This window comes from Heterocephalus glaber, unplaced genomic scaffold (genome assembly GCF_053883595.1).
Source record: "Heterocephalus glaber isolate CG9 unplaced genomic scaffold, H.glaber_assembly_v1.0 deba00001431, whole genome shotgun sequence".
In the NCBI taxonomy this organism is placed as follows: domain Eukaryota; kingdom Metazoa; phylum Chordata; class Mammalia; order Rodentia; family Bathyergidae; genus Heterocephalus; species Heterocephalus glaber.
The window spans coordinates 1,570,384-1,590,506 of record NW_028258295.1 but is presented as its reverse complement, the minus strand read 5'-3'; the positions used below and the strand labels follow the sequence as shown (position 1 = coordinate 1,590,506).

Below are 20,123 nucleotides of genomic sequence, written 5' to 3'. Positions count from 1 at the left end.
AGAAATATGCTTTTGTTAACAAAGCCACTACCCACTTCTAGTGTACCCTTGGGTACTAAATAATTACCCACTTTGTGTGGTTATCTAGCTCACTAATTACCCACAGAAATTGGGGTCAGGTGTTAACTGCTTGAAATAAGTATCCTCCAAAGACATCGCTGAGTTGTATGGAGAAAATGATGTGTTCATAGCAAAACTTTCATAAGTCATATATTTGTAAATCTTTGTAAGCAGAGTGAAGACAGACAAGGGAAAATTCGCTTAGTATATAAAAATCATGCTGAAGTATTGTCACAAATATAGAGAAGTTAGAAGCATGTCAGGAAATCTCATTCTCATTTACCTTTCCTTTTTGAAAATGGGTACAGTGGCATATACTTTGGCCTTATTATACAAGTACACTAAGACAATTGATGATTCTAGTTAGGAATGATTCATTTTGGCGTTACAGGGAGGTACCCAGTGAGTCAAAGATTTTTTTGACAGCTCCACCCTTTATAATTATTCTAGCATGTTTCTTTTTTCTCTGTCAGTCTACTGCAAAGACCCTGTCTGGCAAATCTGAAAGATTCTGACCCAGTCACCACCCCTTGACAACAGTCTCTTTCTTCTTCCCAATAATGACAAAAAGAAAAAAAAAAAGTATTAAAGAAAATCCAACATCCTGTAAGTCATTCTTTTTTTTTTTTTTGCCTCTGTTTGTCCTCCTCTTCTCTCCTATTTTTCTCTTCTGTTTCTCCTTCTCATTTATGCTTTTCTCCTCCTTTCCCTTGGCATTCAGCCGAGCTTCTGCAGGTCTCACTGTCAGAGACAAAGCACAATGTATGTCTGAGTTATGCACAAAGAAGCTACCTTTGAAATACATGGACTTGGAGGAAACTACATCCTCTCCTCTCTTATTATTTACAGAACTGACATTCTATTTACAACAGTGCTGCCTGTTGTCTGCATGATTCTAGCCAGGAAAACTGGGTTACAATAACCATGTACCCACTGTGTGTATAGATAGGTAGAGACCCTAATTTTCAAGAGGTACCTGCTTTAAAGAATCATAGAGCTCTTAAAATGGAAATGATATGAGATGCCCTCTTAGTCAACTCAGAATGGCTTCCTTTTTTTCTTATGGCTCTTTTTTTTAAGCTGAAATATTACTTATCATTATCAAGGGATTTTAGGCTGATCAATGAAGTGTGTATGTATCTGATGGACATTTGAGGAGAAAAATGCTTCAGGAATCAAGAAAATGCCTGCAGTGGCAGCAAAGGGTTAGGCTGAACTGCAGTGAGTGATGAGTGTATTTCACAATCCAAGGGAACTTAAGTGGTAAATTAGTACAGATTGCAACTATAGTCAACGAGTGAAACCCAGCCATTGAAAGGAAAGAGATTTTTAGCATTGTAGTCACTACATGCCTGAAGAGTGTCTGTGTATCTTAAATATAGATTTGAGTCATTGCTCTTTTATCCCTCTAAATGCTTATTTCAAAGAAGTGTTGAGCATTGTTGACTTTCTGTCCATAAAGAAAACCTACCAAGATTCACAAAATATATCACCTGCACTCATACATACATGTGTGTGTTTTCGATTCCCATAGGATGTGAAACAATTAGGGAGAGAACTGCACTGAGGTCTCTCTTCTTCCCTCTTCCCTCCCCGATACTACCCCTACTACCCCCCCCCCCCACACACACACCCGCCACCGCCTTTTTCCCTCCCTGTTAGAAAATGTGATACCTGATCTCTTGGTCTAACAGGCTGAGGATTTTTTTGAATTTGTATAATACAATGTCTGGCCTTTCCCCTGACCTGCTGGTGTATTTTTGGTCTCATTAGTAGTCAGGGAGATGCTTTGGTGCATCCGGTGCTGTGAGTCTGGGATGAGACACACTACAACAGAGGAGGAGGAGGAGGAGGAGGAGGAGGAGGAGGAGGAGGAAGAGAGAGAGAGAGAATATGAATGAGAATATTAGAAGAGGCTTGTCTCCAAGATATGGAAGGAAGTGAGAAATGACAGGGCTGCAAGCTTTGTATAGAGGAGCATGGCGGGGTGGGGGAGCAGCTCTGAGAGCCAAGTGGATTCTCAGAAAAGAGGGGAAGCCATAGAAGAGCTAAAGGTGATTAGAGGGGGATATTGATTCCTTATTCTGCCAGAGATTTAAGCAGGCATGCAAGGAATCTGTACCACGGTGGGCAAAGGGAGACCCCTTACCTCCTGTAACCAGACACTCGGGCTTTCCAGGAGCCTAGGGAGAGAGCCGAGAAGAAAGGGGGCAGTGTGGTCTAGGAAAATTCAACTTGTCGCTGATTTGTGCCTGATGCTTGCTGTCCGTCAGCAGCCTCCCTTACAATCTTTTTCCTCTCTCTTCTTTTTTTTTTTCCCTTGCCTTCTCCTTCTTCACTGAAGCCTAGGGGAGCCAGTAAAGATTAAATGTGCTTTCTAAAGGCAGCCACTTCATGCTGCTATGTTGAAAGGGCCAGTGTTATTATTATTATTTTTAATAGTAAAAGAAAAGGAGGGGGAGAGACAGAGAGGGAGGGGGGGAGGGAGAGAGAGGGAGAGGGGCTAGGTATGATCATGACGGACTGGCTTCTCTGAGAGGAAAAGGAAGAGGGAAAGGAAAGAAAAAGGAAGGACCCTAAGCTGAACGAAGGATTGTGCATGAGAAGAACCTACAGAGGTGAGGAAAAAAGTTTGTGTGTGTGTGTGTGTGTGTGTGTGTGTGTGTGAGTGGTGGGGGTGCTTAACAGACCCTATAGAGAGGGAAAAGATATAATTCCGCTGTCTTGGTAGTATGATCCTGTTTTTCAAAGGGGGGAGGGGAAGTGGAAGAACCTGGAGCTCTAACTGTTCCTAGATGCATATGGAAATATATTTAAAATATTTCACTTTTTTTTTCTTAAGTGCCAGAGGAGGCCCCCTCCAGTGTCTTCCTTAGTATGGCTGCTTTGTCGTTCTCTTTGACTAGCCATCCATCTACCTTGCTCAGGCCTGGAATGAAATAACGGAGAAAAAAAAAAAATAGAGGAAGAAAATTTTTAAAGGGAGTCATCTTCCTTTGCACTCCTCTTTCGCTTCATTTTTTGGAGGCAGCACAGGAAAGCAGTTTCCAGTCAGATGAGGAAACAGGACTCTGTCAGGTAGAGAACCAGTAGATTCTGCGAAGATGGAGGGGAATTATGCTCTGTATTCCTCTGAAATATTGGCCCTAGCATCCGCAGCGGGAGGTGGGGGCTGCATCCCCAGCGTGCACCCACCCCTTCCCTCTTTGCGTCTACGGAATGACAGCTTGGTGCTCCTCTTGCTGCTCTGGCCTCTGCTGTAGCCAAGCAGCTGGTGCAGAGGAGGGCCCGGTTTGCAGGACCGGCAAGGTGCATGCTAAAGAAGAAATTTTTTAAAAGCAGCACTGAAGAGGTTTCTTGCTCTTCACCCTTTTTAAAAAAACAAAACAAAACAAATTTTAACTGAATATTTTCCAAATTTGATCATCCCCAGCCCCTCCCTCCACTCCCACCCAAATGCCTGTTTCCCCCATCTCTTCAAAGCAAAAACTACAGAGTTACAGTCTCCAGATTTGGTGTATCGCTTCCTGCCCCCGCCTCCCCCTCCCCGCCCGCCCCGCTCTCCGTCCTCTATTGAAACACCTCGAGCAGCCTAGCTCTCCGAGCTCACATTCTCCCCCTTGCTGGGAATGGTGCTCCTGGAGGTCGTGCAGTCCCGCTCCGCTTCGAATGGGTGAGTTCAAAATTCTCTGCACATGAATATTTTCATAGTCTCGGAATCCTGCTTCTAGGTCTTCGCCTCCCAAAAATCCGGTTTCTGTGATTTTTTTTGCATGCGGCATGCTTGCCCTGGGGGAATGAGAAGCTTCATATTTTCTTCTCAGTCATTTGCGCGAGTTGTAAATGAAAGCTTTGAAGAGACATTTCAGCACCTATTGTAGATCATGGTTTTTAAAAACATGGGCATTTCTAGATCTATTTATATTATTTTCCATTTTAGTAAACTGTTTTGCCCAATGCTTGAAAGAGTTTTCTCTGGTATACTGACAATTGTACGTTCAGGTATGTAACATGCACCCCCCAACTATTGCGTATGCCTGGATGTGTAGATTGCGTTTAAGTGGAATCTCGATTTTGTGAAGGAAGGCAGCTTAGAGAGCAAAAACACACCGTAACACCTGTTTGTTGCATTTTTGTCATGACCCTGGAACAGAAATTGCCTGTCATTCTTGTTTCGCTTTGTTTTGTGTCAAGAAAGAAAAAATTGGTTGCGCTCCTCTCAGTCCCTGAGACCCTAACTTGTGATGTTTACCGTTTAAATCCACGGGTTAGGCTCTTGGGAGCTGCGAGTCGTGCCTTCACATCCTGGAAAATAGGTGGAACTTTTTTCTTTTAAGTGAAAACAAAAGAAAAGAAAGTTTGTCTGAAGCGGCTGAGTTCACCTCTGAGGTTTTCATTGTTAGATGGGATCAGGTGACCAGAGAGCAGCAGCTCCCAAATTCTTGTTAAAGTAGGCATATACTGGGTCAGAATCGCGCGTCGGCTGCTGTGTCTGTGTATGTATATTACTGATGCCTGAGGCTTGTGGAACTTTTCCTTGAGAGCAACACGCAGTACTATCCGAGCGTAACAAGAACAGCTCAGTACCTGGTGCTTGACCTCAGAACATCTCAGCTGAAGTCCCAGCATGCCCCGTGCCTCCAACTTTCAAACTCAACAGTTAATCTCAAAATTGTACCCAATTAAAATGGGAATAAGAGTATAATATACATCCAGTGTCCACACATGCGTATCTTATAATCAGAGCAAACCAACAGTTTGGGCCAAATATATTAATAGGTTAAAAATTCTACTCTTGCTATTCTGCACAAAATATGGAATTTATGGTATTAATTGAGATTAAATTTGTATTACTTTGCAAGATTTTTAAAAAATAAAGTAAAAGGAGGGATATTGCCTCCTTGCGTGGTACCTTTTGAAAAATGTTATAATTGAATTTAAAAGTGATAGGGATTGAAAATATATTTTCTGAATATGTGAAATGAAAGAAACACATAATTACCATATTCTCTAGAAGTAATCAGAACTTCTTACTCTTGTTGAAAAATTGGAAAAATTTTATTGTGATTTAAATTCGATCCAACAAAATTATTCATAACACCAGACACCAAGTTATTTATAACATCAAACACAAAATTATCTTCTCTTTAAGGTAATTGCTAGCATTACCCAGTTTGTCATTTTCTGGAGCTGTAACTTTTTACAACAGAATAATTTCAGTGATTTAGATCTGTTTCACAGTTGGCAAAGAGAAACAGTAACTTACCTTTCCTTTGTTATGAAAAATTCCAGTGTTTAGTTTTGTTGAAACAATTTTATTATTTTCACCCCAGCCTTTCTCTAACTTTTTTTTTTTTTTTAGAAAATGCCTAAATCAATCCTGACTTCAAATGTTTTCTTCTTTTAAAGACCTTATATTGGTTGTAACTTCATTTTATACATACATACAGTTGAAGGTTAAGCAAACTGTTTTCTTGTTTTTTTAAAAAGTGTTTATTGCAATTTTAGTCATTGATTCCAAATTGCAGTCAAGAAACCATTTTGTATTAGAAAACAATTGAAAAGAACTGTACAACAATTGTACTGTCTTTTGTTGAAATCCCACGTGTAGCTATAATTTTTAAATATTACTTTCTAGTATTTGATAGTGAGAACATGCTTCAAAGAAAACTAATTTGATTTTTGAGTCATCTTTACTTTATCTAAAATAGATTAATGACACTCCTATCTTAGCTGATGTGCATGCATAGGTATTTGGAAATTATGGCAAAGCATCTATTTAACTTATGGATATATATATTGCCACATGATTCATATGAAATATTTGCAAAACATTTGGTCCTTTTTGAAGTCAAAATGTATCTGCAGTCTATCCTGTGAAATCATATGCACAGATCAATAAAAACATGTGATATGTAATTCTTCTGTGATTTCAAATGATAACAGAATAGTAATTTAATACAGGTGTTTCCGTTTGCATTCCAAAAGACTCTGGGTTTTTTACATGTTTTCAAGTGGACTGCTCGTGTTCCTAGGCTGCTATCATACAATTGATCACCCAGGCATTTAGGAGTGCACACAACACACAGATTGTATATTTCAGCAGGCAACTGCTTCTCTGCAAGGGCAGGTTTCTCAACACCCCTTCTTCCTCCCTAAGCCCATCAGTGAAGTTCAGTGAAATGAATAACATAATTGGTGGTTGGTTCAATCACTACCAGTCTAGACTAGCCCAGACGCATCAATTAGAGGGGGCTGTCTTTTAAAGGGAGAGTGCAACCGAAACAAGCAGGGCATTATTGATACTGATCTTTAAAAGTGCAAATCCAGCTTGGCAGATAAAAAAAAAATAAGGCGGGGAATTGGGGTGGGGGTGAGTTGGGGGAAGAAAAGAGAACGGAGTGAACTGGAGCCTTCGGACACAGAAGGACAGGAAGCTTGAGAGAAAAGGAAGGATAATGAGTGGAATGCAGCGCAGCACCTCCTCGGAACACAGTTACAATTCAGTTCACAGGGCGCACTGGCTCACCAGATTTTTAACTAGATCCCCCCCACCACCTCTTTTTTTAAAAGAAAAAAATTCTTTTTTTTTTTGCCTCTCTTTCCAAAGAAATGCCAGCTCAAAACCAATGCAGTTGAAAATTTAACTGCTCTAGGAAGCTCCAGTGAGAATAAGGCGAAGTAAAACGAACCAGCCAAAATCCCTTTTGCAACATTTCTTCCCCCAAATGAAAAATACAGAAGATGTCTATTTTTAAGTCTCCAATTTTTCTACTCTTTTTTTTTTTAAACGAAGCTTACCTATGAGCAGTACACATTTTAAATATAGCACCTGGAAACAAATTTTATGGGCAAGGCACCTTTAAGTAAAGAGCTTATACTTACGTTTCCATTGAATACAGTAAAATTATGAAGACTGTAACAAAAGGTTTTGGTGATTTGATAAGAGTTTTCTTCCTTTTTTTACTAGGGAAAAAATACAGATGATTTAGAAAGAGTAAGAACACCTCAAGCCCCAGGGAAAGAAAATGTTTGATTGGTATTAATTAAAACACTGCTAATATATTCTAATACAATCAAATTTAACATTCTAAACTAATCTGCCTGGTACGTCAAAGGAAAAGAAAAGTATTATCTTATTTGCATCTTTGCAACCCAAATGCATTTGCTCATTCAGCAGAATTAATTTTTATCACCAGTCTGCTTAATCTCCTAGCAGATTTAGTCAAACTTATTCTTTCAGACTAAAAAGGATAAGGGTAGAGAAGCCATGGAAGGTATTGGGAAGACTCGCAACCGTATTTAGTACTGGCTTTATATTTTACGATGTTCTTTTCTCTTCATTCAGGATGATGGGGTGTGGAGGAAAACAGACTGCAGGGAGAATGATGAATGGTTCATTTTTCCTTTTTCTCTCCTCCTACCTGCCAGGTTAAGAACTTCAGTTGCCAAATTATACAAGTGGCATTTATTTTTGTGACTTGTATTGGTCTGTTGATTAATGTTATTTTTTTTCTAATTTCAGAATATATTTTATTGCAAATTTTTAATGAAAAAAGACTCACAAGCCAGAAACCAATTTCCTTTTCTCACATATTTGCAACCATAATCTCTCCAGGAAAAAAAATGGAGAAATGAATGTAAAATTTTATTCAGTGACAACTGAGTTCTTTGTTTTATTTTTAAGTCAAAGTTCTGCCAGAGAATTTCTTATTTTTATGAAACAGTGAGGTTTTAGGCCCTTTATTGTTAAGGTCTGCAACTGATAAAATTATAATTATCTCCAAATGCTATTATAACTAAAATGTTTTACCTCTCATTAGTCTACCGTAACTATGATATCATATATAAATATATGCCTAATACAAAAAAAATGAATGGGTTACAAATATCGTGGACTATATTTGTGTTCTCAAAGTGAGGAATTCTGCATGCTACCAAGGAGATGTAAACCACTGACTAAACTAGTGATGTTGTTGCCTTTTTGCTCCATTGGCTTTTCAAGTCTTCAATGTAAAAGAGCAATCGAAGTTCGGTTTCACATGTATTGTTCTATAATCCAGGCAATAAATGCTAATTAGTAATGCTCAAGGATCCAACCATTCAGAGTAATTATCATAATTTACTTCTTCCTTGTTAAAGACATTCCTTGCTGATTTAAAAAAATTAAATCGTCCTTTTACCATTGCACTGCAGTGGGTATGCACCAGAGAGACGTCAAGGTATAGTCATATAGTTGCGGCTGCATTCAAAGTCATTGACATGTTCCTTATAGCTTATTCCAAATGGAATTGGAACTTAATTTCTGAAATGAAATTCATGTAAATTCATAAAGTTTTGCATGTGTATCAGGAAAATACGATTTATTTTACAAACCTCAAAGCTCCTCCTTCCCAGCCCACCCTCTTTCTAAAGCACTTACGGAGCAGAACAAAGGAAACTGCTAACTATAGAAGCATCATTAAGTGTGAACAGCAACAGCATGATAAAGTATGTGATATGACAACATATTTCATTGCACAAAAGTGCAGATAATTAAATAATTCAATAGCAACCCTGACTAATTAGCAGAAAGATCTTTAAGGAGGAATCAAGAAAATGGATCCAATCAACTTGAATAATATGCTCCATTCTCCAAGATTACGAATACATTTTGGTTATTTGATGATTGATTCATACAGAGATGAGGACAAAAGCCTATTCCTCAAAGCAGAGCTTTGATTTGGTGTCCTGTTTAGGACAAATTAATTGTATGTTTTAGAAGAGCTGAATTTAATACAGGCCTTTCTGTTTTCAATCAAAGATATAATATGCCATTCTGTTGCACAGTTCTCTTTTATCTGTTGATCTAAATCATCATTAACCCTTAGGTTTTCATATCGTTCCCTCAGAATGTATATGTAACCTCTCTCACATTTTCTAATGAGACTCACGTCTAAGTTCCTTATTGCTTTAAGCAAGTATGTATCATGTGCACAGAAGGAACACAATAAATAACCATGTTCAGTATTATATAGGGTGGAACCCTCCCCCTTTCCTTTATCAAGGTGTTATTCCAGTGTTCCTTATTCATTTGGTCCTTTAAGAGAGAGCTCCCGTTTTTACTTGAGGGATGTAAACACATTAGAGGGATAATTCTCTTTGGATACTATACAGAAGGAGCCACCTGCAAAATGTTGATGCTGTTATTGAAGTCTCAAGTGGAATCAGCTTTCAAAAAATTAGATATTAGATGCATCCGATATAATTTGCAATGTGTAATTACACTAATGTGCATAGAGTTGTATGTTGCTTTACATGTTGCATACTTGAGTTTGTTATCCCCCCTCTCCCCACCCTTGGGCATTTCTCATCATTTGAAATGGCTCCTGAGTGGAGTGTTTTTAAAGTCAGCTTATTTTTTAATTCCTTGTTAATTAATATAAGAATAAAAAGGCTCTATGGTCTGTGTTCTTGTGCATGAATGAATGTATATGACCTTGATGTTGGAAACTAATAATCTCTAGAAGGATTACCACTGTGAACACCTGCGTTATTTGTAAAACACTTGCTACTCTTTTCTGCTGTGATCTTCATCCTGACTTTGGATGACTTGAAGTAAGGGAGAATATTAGAATAGTAAATCTCATTTATAAGAAATCCATTTCCTTTGTTGGAATAAAGACATAAAGTGCCAGGGAAATGGCCTTGGGCAGAGATAATAATTTTAACTTAATCTAAGTAATCAAAACAATAACAGTAATAAACAATTCTTTTTCTTTTTTTCCTTCCCTCCATTTGAAATGGCACATGATGAATAACTGAAACTCTGCCTTAGGTCATTTATGCACTAATATCAACTTCCCTTTTGGTGTCTCTACATGATGTCAGAGATCTACTGATGGCCCCACTGAAGAGCCACCTCCAAGAAGCTGGGTCCTGAAGCTCTACCTGTTAAGGAAAAATCCAAGCAGAGCCACAGCGAGTTAGTGGTTAGCCTGGCACTTGGCATTTACCATGTGCTCAGTAGATGAAGAAGTTCTTAAAGACAATTCTGAGAATCAACACATCAGATCAAAACATATCAAATCACAAAGAGATGTTGAGCAATCAACATACAAGAGTCCTAGTTTATATTTGTGCATTTAGGAGACAAAGAGAAGTCCAAGGGAAGCTCTTGCTGAGGTGACACTGGATATTATTCATTCCAATTAAGTAGGCATAGGGCCTGAAGACAGCTGATTTGTAAAATATATAATAAGACTATGGTCATTCACATATTTATACTATTTATTCCTCAAAATTCATTTTAATAATGGAGTGCCTATGTAATACCAAAGCAGTGCGTTGGTTTTCTTTATTTTTTCTTTTAACCTACTCATGAATTTGGGGAGTTTCCATTATTAACAGTCCAAATGAGTCATAAAAATATTGTGTGGAATGCTCTTCTTTAATCCAATAACATTTTCATTTACTCAAGAATAAGCCTTACACATGTGTTTCAAAAGCTTAGCACCAAAAAAGAAAGAAAAAAAAAAGCTTAGCACCCTATCCTGTCAGTGTTCACAAAATAATAAGTTCTAAAGCCATTAAGACATGTAGTTAATTACTCAGTCAGTATGAGCTATTGTGTGCTTAAATAGAACAGAAAAATGCCTATTAACAATATTTAACCCTAAGTTATTCTACAGAGTGTTGGGAAAGAAAAAATTCTAGAAAACCAACATCTTCAGTGTGCTCAAAGTGTTTCGGGCAGAAAGCAGGGCTATATCATAGTGTATCTCTTTTGGTGTGCTAAGTCATTATGTACCTCCATTGTATGAGTATAATAAAGAGGCTGACAATACTCCTGTATTAAATTACCATCCTTAGTTAAATTACCATCATTTTGTAAGATATATTTCCTTCCCAACAACTTATATAGACTAAAAGACAGAAAAATTAATGCACCGCTCTTCAAATGTCTTTATGTGAAAAATAAGTAGGTTGGATTAGTTGGGCTGTAAATTCTTTTATAATTCTAAGAATTTCTGAAGCTAAAGTATAGGGCCATAAGACCAATCCCCAATCTGTGAATCCACAGTGTATTTGTTCAAACAGCTGCCCTGAAAGATTATATTTGATTTCACCTCTGGGTTCTGTATTTACTAACATATTTTGCCTTGATGCTGAAACAGTAGAGACTGGAGTTCATTTTCAGGAAGGAGCAATGACAGAAAAGAACAACAGCTGAGGTGTGCAAAAAGCTGAACAGTAGGAGAAGAAAATTTTTGATCTGAGATCTAAGTCTGTTTCCTTCAACATCCACACAGAGGAAGCCCAGACAAGCACCCGCCTTTCTATTTTAAATCTCCATTTTTTAGTCCTTTTGCTTTCATGTCATTTCTTGTAGTATGCTTTGCTTCCCCCATCCCAATGGATTGACACCTTGAATTTCACATTTCCCTTTCACTCAGTTTATTTGAATTATGGTACGCTTCCCCTCAGAAGCCTACAATAGTTGCATTAACACTACACACATACCAAATGTTCAAAGCCACCTGGAAATTGCCCCACCCCATTTTCCAAAACCACCCAGAATATAGAATTTTTCTTGAATTAAGTAAGCCTGCTTCTCAGCTTCCATATCTTTGATATGCTCACACCCTGATTTTCCTCTGGCACTTACTGCTCCTGTCTCAGCATTTCAGAAGTCTGCTCTCTCTCTCCCTCCTCTATCCCTTCCTTCTCTCTTTCTCTTTTTCCCTTCTTCATTCCTTCATTCTTTCTCCTCCTCCTCCTTTTTTTCCCCTCCCTCCCTATCACATGCCATGTTCCATGCCACACATTGGAGATATCAAGACCAATATAAGTAACTGACAATTAACGTATAACAATTCCAGTGACTCCACCCACTCATGCATTACTAAGCAATTACATACCCACAACTATTTTATCTTGCTTTTCATCCTTGGATTTATTTGACTGTGTCCTCCATGTCCTGTGGTCTTTTGTTCTCTCCCTTTGTGTCCTACTTCAGTAAGTTCCCTGTGAGATACACCTGAAGCTTCTCTGGGTGAGGTTTCCCAGCTCAGTTCCAGTGGTGTTCTCATGCACATGCTCAGGCAAGGCCACTGCCTCACTGATTATTGTGCCTGGGTAACAATGAGAGCTAGCTTCATTTTTCCAGTGATGCAACATTTCAGCTCTGGTTAGAATTAGCAAGGTCCTCAAAGTATCATACATTTATTTATTTTTATTAACAAGTTGATGTGATAACTCTCTGTGATATGTTCTATTATTTTTTTAGTTTGTTGATGTTCCTTTCAGCTGGTCCTATAGCACCCTGTTCAGGAATGTCTCCCCAGTGAAAGGACAGAGACTACAGAGACTGCTATGTTGATCAACCCTCATGCCAACTGTGAAGTTGAAACAAAGAAAGTGACAACCTGAAGATATCTCTCCTGTCCAGCAACAAACCCAAAAGGTGCAGTTTCAACCATTAAAATTCTCAGAAAAAGAGGCAATTGTTCCAAGAAACATAAAAACCCAGTAATGACACCTAGATCTCTAACAAGCCAAGAAGAACATTCCCTTCCTTCTGTGTATTCCTCTGTTTGTATTTAAATTCATGTGACATTAATTTTTTTCCTAGTATGGAGAAACTTCTTAATGTACACATTTTAAAATCTAAATTTACACAAATGTGTTAATATGTTAAGGAACAAAATTGGTGCTATGAGGAGAATGATTTTTAGTCATACACAGAGTTTATTCTTAAGAGTAGCATAGAGAATTGAAGTACTTTTGAAATGACAAAGTAGTCACTGGTAATTTAAAGGATAAAAGAATGGGAGAAACTCATGCTGGAGCTTCAAAATACCACATTATTCCACCTTATACCAGCCAGTAAACCATTACCTTTATCAAGCAAGCTCAGTTCTGTGAGATATGATTATTGCTTCTAAGAACTTTAATCTAGATAGATATGTAACTTTTTACATAAACTTTTGAAAAGGTAAGTAACGGGTAGGTTCAGTAGATAACAACAAAAAGCAATGTAAATGATGAACTCAAAAGAGGTCTCAATAAGGTGGGCAAAACTAACTTTCTTAGTGAAGGAAGTTTCCAAAATAGGAAAGTAGGAGATTATTCTTGAAGGATGTCAAAAATATAGATGGTATAAAGGTAGAAGAAAAAAGAGTCCACTAGGTACACAATATTGTAAGCAAAACCTTGGAGAAGGAAATCCACATGGTAAATTTAGGAGAGGATGAATGCACGTGTTGATTTCACGTAACTCTAGGCACGCAGTACCTCTGTGTACTGGGAAAAACTTTGCACACATACACCTCCCCTTTCAATCCCCTCCTGCCTCCACCAAGTTTCACCTAGAATTGTATTTCTTTGCCATTGTAGCACAAGAAGGTGATTGGTGGTAATATGGAGAACTTGTGACTTTTCTGTTGATAATAATTACTATATATTGACTTCTCACTCTATATTAAGCATTTTGCAGACTAACTCAAGCCTCAAGATGAGGATGCAAATTAGATATTATTATCCTCATTTTATAGGTAATAAAACTGAAGTTTAATAAAATTATGTAACTTGACAAAATGCCACATATGCTGTTCATATTTAGGATTACGATGACAAAGTTCATGATTTAAAGCACTATCTCACAATATTGTGATCAATGTCAACAATATTGCCCTTTTTCTATATTCTTTGATTGTCTATGGCAAATTATTATTAATATTATTAAATTATCACCTAAATCTTATTATTTTTCTGGATAAATTACATTAGAGTGCTAGAATGTATTTTCATTTAAAAAAGGAAAAATTTGAGAAGTCGAGCTTTTCAGCACTTTAGACCTTTCTTTTCTGTTTTTGGCAAGACTTTGGTGAGACTTTCTACTTTGTTCTGCAAGAAATCTCAAATCTTTGAGAATAAAAATGGAAAAGTGTTTATGTCACACATTGCAATGTCCTTTTTTACAGACAAGATGAATCTATAGCCCATAAACTTGGAGTGACTTACAGAAGTTCACATTTGGCCCTTGCAGTAGACCAAAGACTAGAAATAAGTCCCTTCAGTTTGGTCCACTCTCAGTGCCACTTGAACTATGCCGCTCTGCATAAATGAAGCATGAACTTGAATTTGATTAAAGGAAACAATACATCTAGGTAATCAGGGAACAATGTACATAGTAGATTGCTTCAATTTTGTATTTCTTTGCCAACTCACTTCAATGTGAAGAACAGCTAGCCATGAACTAGGAGCTTTAAACCCATAAATTGTCAATCCATCCCCCAGAAAACACAAAATGACCAAAGTTTGTGTTTTCAATATTGTGTACAATATCTTCAATAATATCAAGTTATTTGGAATTCTTAGTTTACTGGCACAAATCAAATCTTAACCAACTTTGTGCAGAGTATACATTTGTAAGTGGATCTGCATGAATGCTTATAGATGACCATTTCAATAGTGCACTTTTAAAAATATCAAATCATTTGCTCTTATAATCTTCATTTATCCACGTAACTAAAGAATACTTTGGCTATGAAAAGATAGACTTGAGAAATCTCACTCTTCTTTACCAGCAAGTTTGCCTTTGGGCGGTGTTTAATAATGACTCAGAGCATTATTACTGCATAGCATAGAGATTCAAAATGCAATTCTGTTTTAGAGGAACCAATCAAGCTGGATCTATTTGAGGATAGACATCTTCATGTTTGGAAATACCAGAATATTTGGTCATTGTAAATGTCCACTTAGATATGTGGCATTGTCACATTTAGTTCTTTTTCCTTGTGGTGGTTATTATCCTGTTTACAAAATGATTGTTGATCATATATCATGCCATTCTCATTGAGTTTATAAATAAAACGTTTTTTTTTAAAGGTAGTCAAGCTCAAAATGTGACTTTGCTGACATTTTATGAGACTCTGTCATATGTCCCTAACTACCAATAAAAAAAAAAATGCTATATCAACTGTGAACTTGTGTTGATTTCTTGGGAAAAAATGCTCTCATAATTTATTTTCTTATGTTCATATATATATAAATATATATATATATATATATATATATATATATATATAATTTCAGGATCCACAAGGAGGAAATAATCTAATGTGCTAAGAAAAATTAAATTTAGTGACAATTTCTAAATGATCCCATGTTATCTTTAAATAAATAGCACTCTCAACTACCATCTACTTAGGACAGAAATCAAGGTGTGGTCCTTGTCTCTTCCCTTTCCACTTGCCATGGGAGATCATTCAGATAATTCTTTTGATATTTTCTTCTTTCTGTTATTCAAATATGTCTACTTCTTTCCATCATCTGTTATAGTAAAGATAATGCTCATTTCTCCCCTGGCTTGCTATGTTTGGCCTCTAGCCACAAATATCACTCTGTGGTTTCAAATTCTCCACTGCTTCCCATTACCCTGGAGATACCATGATAGATAAAGCCATTTATGTCCTAAATCCTAGACCCAGCAGTCTGCTCATCAATCTTCATTCTCATTTTTTGGTAGGTACAAACCATCTATCTTTGCCTTTCCCTAGCATTCCCTGTATATTCTCAGCTTTCCCATACATATAACCTTCTGTCTAGTACTCTCTCCAGTAGTTCCAGACTATATTCACATGTCTCTCAGCCTCATCCCAGCATCCATTTCCTCTTGAAATTCTCCCCCAACTCTCTAGAATTACCTTCTGCATTGTAGATGAATCATGAAATTGTGTGCATACCTCTTCATAGGACTTACCACCAATACAGTGATGACTTCTGCACTGGTCTCCTCTATTTGAATATGAGATTCTAGGGTCACACTGTTTAACCTCATAATCACTCTCCATATGTGGCAATTTCAATTTCAATTAATTAGTATTACATAAAATTAATTCAGAGCTGGGTATGGTGGTTCACACCTGTAATTCAAGTGGCCCAGTAGGCTGAGGCAGGAGGATTGCAAATTTGAGGCCAGCCTGGGCAATTTAGCAAGATCCTACCTAAAAGAAAAAGGCCCTGGGTTCAATTTCCAGTCACACACACACAGACACACACACACACACACACACACACCATTTCTCAGTTGCACCAACACACTTCAAGAGCTCAGTAGCCATGTAAAACTAGAAGCTATCCCACAACAGCATAGATGCAAAACACTCTTATGGATACAGTTCTGTTGCATGGTGCTGTTCTAGAAAATATATTCTATATTTTGTCAGTCATTTCATCCAGAAGATTTTAAACTCAGTTTGTCATTTGGACCACAGGTTACAAAAGATGATTTGAAAGATTATTTTCTCAATTATCTCAAGGATGATATTTAACAAATACTATACTATATGCAAAGGAAGAAGATTAATTCATTGGATGTAAAGATATCCAGGGCATTAGGGTTTCATTCTAGCGTAAAACTCTAGTTGAGAATGTCTACAACAGCCAGTCAAAGGATTTGGTACAATATAATTATCTGCTGAATGAATGATACACATAGATTTAATTTTATCTATTTCTATCTAAAAGTGTGGACTCATGTAGGACACGTGTCTTTAGATTTCAAGGGGCCCCTTTTCTAGAAAATATTGTGATAAATGATTTACTTTCCTCTCAAGGACAGAAGAATGGTGTGACCGATAGGATTACCTATTATTTCACTTTCTATTGATATTTACACAAGCAAGCAATTGAAAATAACTGAGCCCTCATTCAGTAGATGAGGTCAAAATGAAAATGATCCCATTAGATACCAGATTTGATAAGCCCTATTTATTTCAAAAAATGCCCAAAGTTTACTGAAAACATTAATTATCTACTGAGCACCTATTATGTCCAGGCACGTTGTCAAGTCCTAGGGGTGTAGAAGGGAACAGGAAGGACACAGCTCTTATATTCATAGTGAGTAGCATTAATATAATTATTTTTGTTCTTCCTTGCCTGGTACCCAAAGCAGGAGTGCTCATACTTGGCTACATATTCTAACCACCTAGGGAGTTTAAAAAATACTCATACTTGACTCTCTTCTGAATAGATTCTGATTTAATTGGTGTAGGGTGTGGCTGGGAATTGGGATTTTTAAGAGGTTCCTTTGAGATTGGAATGTGAAGCCAAAGTTAAAAACTGTTGACCTATGGGGATATAATCTTAAAATGATCTCAGAAAACTAAAAGCTTTTGTTATTAATAGTTGGTAGCATATTAGAACAAAAAGACTTTAAAATCATTTAACATATCTACATTTTGCTTTCTATTCCTCAGAATATAAACCAATACTTAGTTGCTGAGTTGTCTAGGTCAAATAGTTCATTACTAAGATGAGACCTAACCCTAGATTTCTGATTTTAACATAATACACTACTTGCTACACTAAACTGTCTGAGAGAAATAGAAAATATAATTATCTTCAAATTGAGTGACAGAATCCACTATGGTCATAATTTTTAAGAGTCTAATTTGAGTTAAATTCCATAAACTCGTATATACAAGTATTTCTGATACTCAAATATATGCACCATAGATTAATTTCTCTAAAATGCATTTCTTTTAAAAATGTGTATTCATATGCATATATGTACATACATATAAAAAGACACATATAATGCATATATGTTACATATTATATTGTACAGAGGATAACTCAGTTCCCCAGGAATCCTAACAACGTTTTTATAGATTCAGACCTCAATATACATATGTTAAACTCCACACACAACTAGGAAGGATATCTTGCTTTAAACTTGAATTCCTCAGTAACAAAAATGGTTGTAGGAAGAGAAAGTAAGAGTGTACTGTGTGTTCGCATTCTCTGTCCCCACCTACTTTATTATATGACATTCCATTCAATTTTACATTTCACAATACAGGTAAAAATTCCAGTCTCTCTCCATGAGAAAGATTGACATTAAAAACTGCTATAGAAGTAGCTACCTTTTTAAGCTATCACTTGTCCCATTTTTAGATTCTACACATAGATCAAAAGAATCCATGAACTATGTGAGGCATCTAATCTACTCTTCATCAGTATAAGACACATAGTGAAAATGTGTCTTCTCACTTTTTGAAAATCTCAAAATAAAATGAATACCCACACACTTCCTTCAAAATGCATTTCACTGTTCGAGAGTCTATACAGTTGGGAAATTCTTATTTCTATTCCAAATCCCTCAAGCTGTAGTTTAATCCCATTTTCTCTAGTTTCCCACAGAGAGAGAGAACAGCTGGCTTCCATTCTTTTTAAACTCAATCCCTTCATATCCTGAAAGACACCTACCTCTCAGCCTTCTTTTTGCTGGAATGAATCCTAAAAGTTCCCCTCAGTAAAATGTCTCTTTTGGATTCTGCATATTCATTGCCATATCACATATATTCATGTTCATTACATAATGTTCATATCAAGCCAAGGACAAGCACAAAAACAAGGAAACTCATCATTGTTTTCATGAATGAAATTACAGATCCAATAAAAAAACACTTAAAAATAGTTGGGAATGATAATCTTCCAAAATTATCCTAATTTCTTTTTTTTAATCCTAATTTCTTTTAGAAAGTATTGACAATTTGTTGCTTTTGGAGAGGAGAATTAAAAATTAAATGACTGGGTTTCAATTTTCTTTATACAAACTTTCCCCAAGCCCTGCAATGGAATATTCCACTCAGCATTCCACAGCAGGAGCCACCATTGCTCTGACAAAAATAGATACAGTATTGGAACATTAAGTCAATGGAGTAATCCAATTGTCTGAACGTTCTTTTCTACTTTGTCATTTATATTTTAATAAATCTCAGAATATGTCAAGCCCTATCAAGTTTACCAAGTGCAGTGAACCACATGCAGTTACCAGATGCATTGAGGGCATCATGCAACTCCTACAAAGCACCCACATTTAGTTTGTGAGTATTTTTAGGTTCCTACATGTTAAATAAGGGTGCTGTTTGAAATTAAAAATGAATATTTTGCAAAATTTTTGCTATAATCAACATTTTGTTAGCATATTTAGCTTTCATAAAGAGAGCTGTAGGGAAGAGGTTGCTTTGCATAAATGATCCAAGAATTTTGGTGTCTATTAATCCCAAGAACAGTACTACATATACCAAGCAAAAATGTGGAATATATGCCTATTTCTCTGCCAGTTAGTAAACTGGCAGTCTCTTCATTCGGGAGACTCAGATAATCACATTTTAGTTATGTGATGTTCACTGATGCCAAGATTTCAAGTAAACAAGTCCTAATGGAGTGTGTGTGTGTGTGCACACGTGTGTGTGTGTGTGTGTGTGATTACTATTAACTTAGTGCATGTATATATGGGCCACCAACTCTTTCAACACTTTGAAGTTTTTGTTATTGTGGCATCGGAGAGCCCAGTGAATGCTTAGGTTGGGACTGCGGTGAAATGACAGAATGAGCTTCAATCTGTTGGAGATCCCAGAGTGGTAGGTAGGTATGTGTTTAGAAGGAAGGAATGTCTAAAGATGAGTCTATTCAGGTTAGTTTGTATTAATAAAAATTGCATAAGACATGAGGTTTAAACTTATTTTGGGTTATATGCTTTGTACCTCATATTAACTAAGTTACTCAAAGTAGTCCATCAGAAAACTTTTACTGTAGGTTTTTCATCTCAATTGTCTTATTATTACCCATTTGGTATAATAATTTCACAAGACCAGAGTTACTTCCTGTAAAATAAAGCACCAGTATCAGGTAAATCTGACTAATGTTAAATGTGTGATAAGCTCAAGGAATAAAAAGAATTTTGAAGGAATTTCTTTTTTGCTAGTGTTTAGAGCTATTCAAATGCTGGCACAGGGATTGTGAACAGCCCACCACTGCTACTACATGGAGTTAGGGTTGTGTTGGGGAGATTGAGGCACAGTTTACCTTACAGAGATGGAGAAGACAAAAGAAAGTCAGTGATATTGCAATGCACAAGTGAGACCATCAACATTTCCTGATTCTCAGAGTTTTCTCTTACTGTACCCATAGTGTGATAACTGGTAGATTCAGTGTAAAAGTAGGACCTAGCCAATACTATAATAATCACAATATGTATGATATCCTAGAAAAGGACACTATGCAGTTCC

The 20,123-nt window shown here is 36.8% G+C and overlaps 1 protein-coding gene and 1 long non-coding RNA gene across 6 annotated transcripts in view; both read left to right on the top strand.

Annotated features, from left to right (window-relative positions):
* LOC110346967 (uncharacterized) overlaps positions 1-15,029 on the top strand; it is a 299,763-nt gene extending 284,734 nt beyond the window's left edge. For all 5 annotated transcript variants that reach the window (XR_015451754.1, XR_015451741.1, XR_015451737.1 and 2 more), the window contains one exon: positions 12,349-15,029. This is a non-coding gene — a long non-coding RNA (uncharacterized LOC110346967). The remainder of the gene's footprint in view (positions 1-12,348) is intronic.
* The window catches only part of LOC106008314 (uncharacterized), a 149,417-nt gene continuing 131,223 nt past the window's right edge, over positions 1,930-20,123 (top strand). Inside the window, exon 1 of the mRNA XM_087212568.1 lies at positions 1,930-3,733. The gene's annotated coding sequence lies outside the window, so the exon portion shown is untranslated. The remainder of the gene's footprint in view (positions 3,734-20,123) is intronic.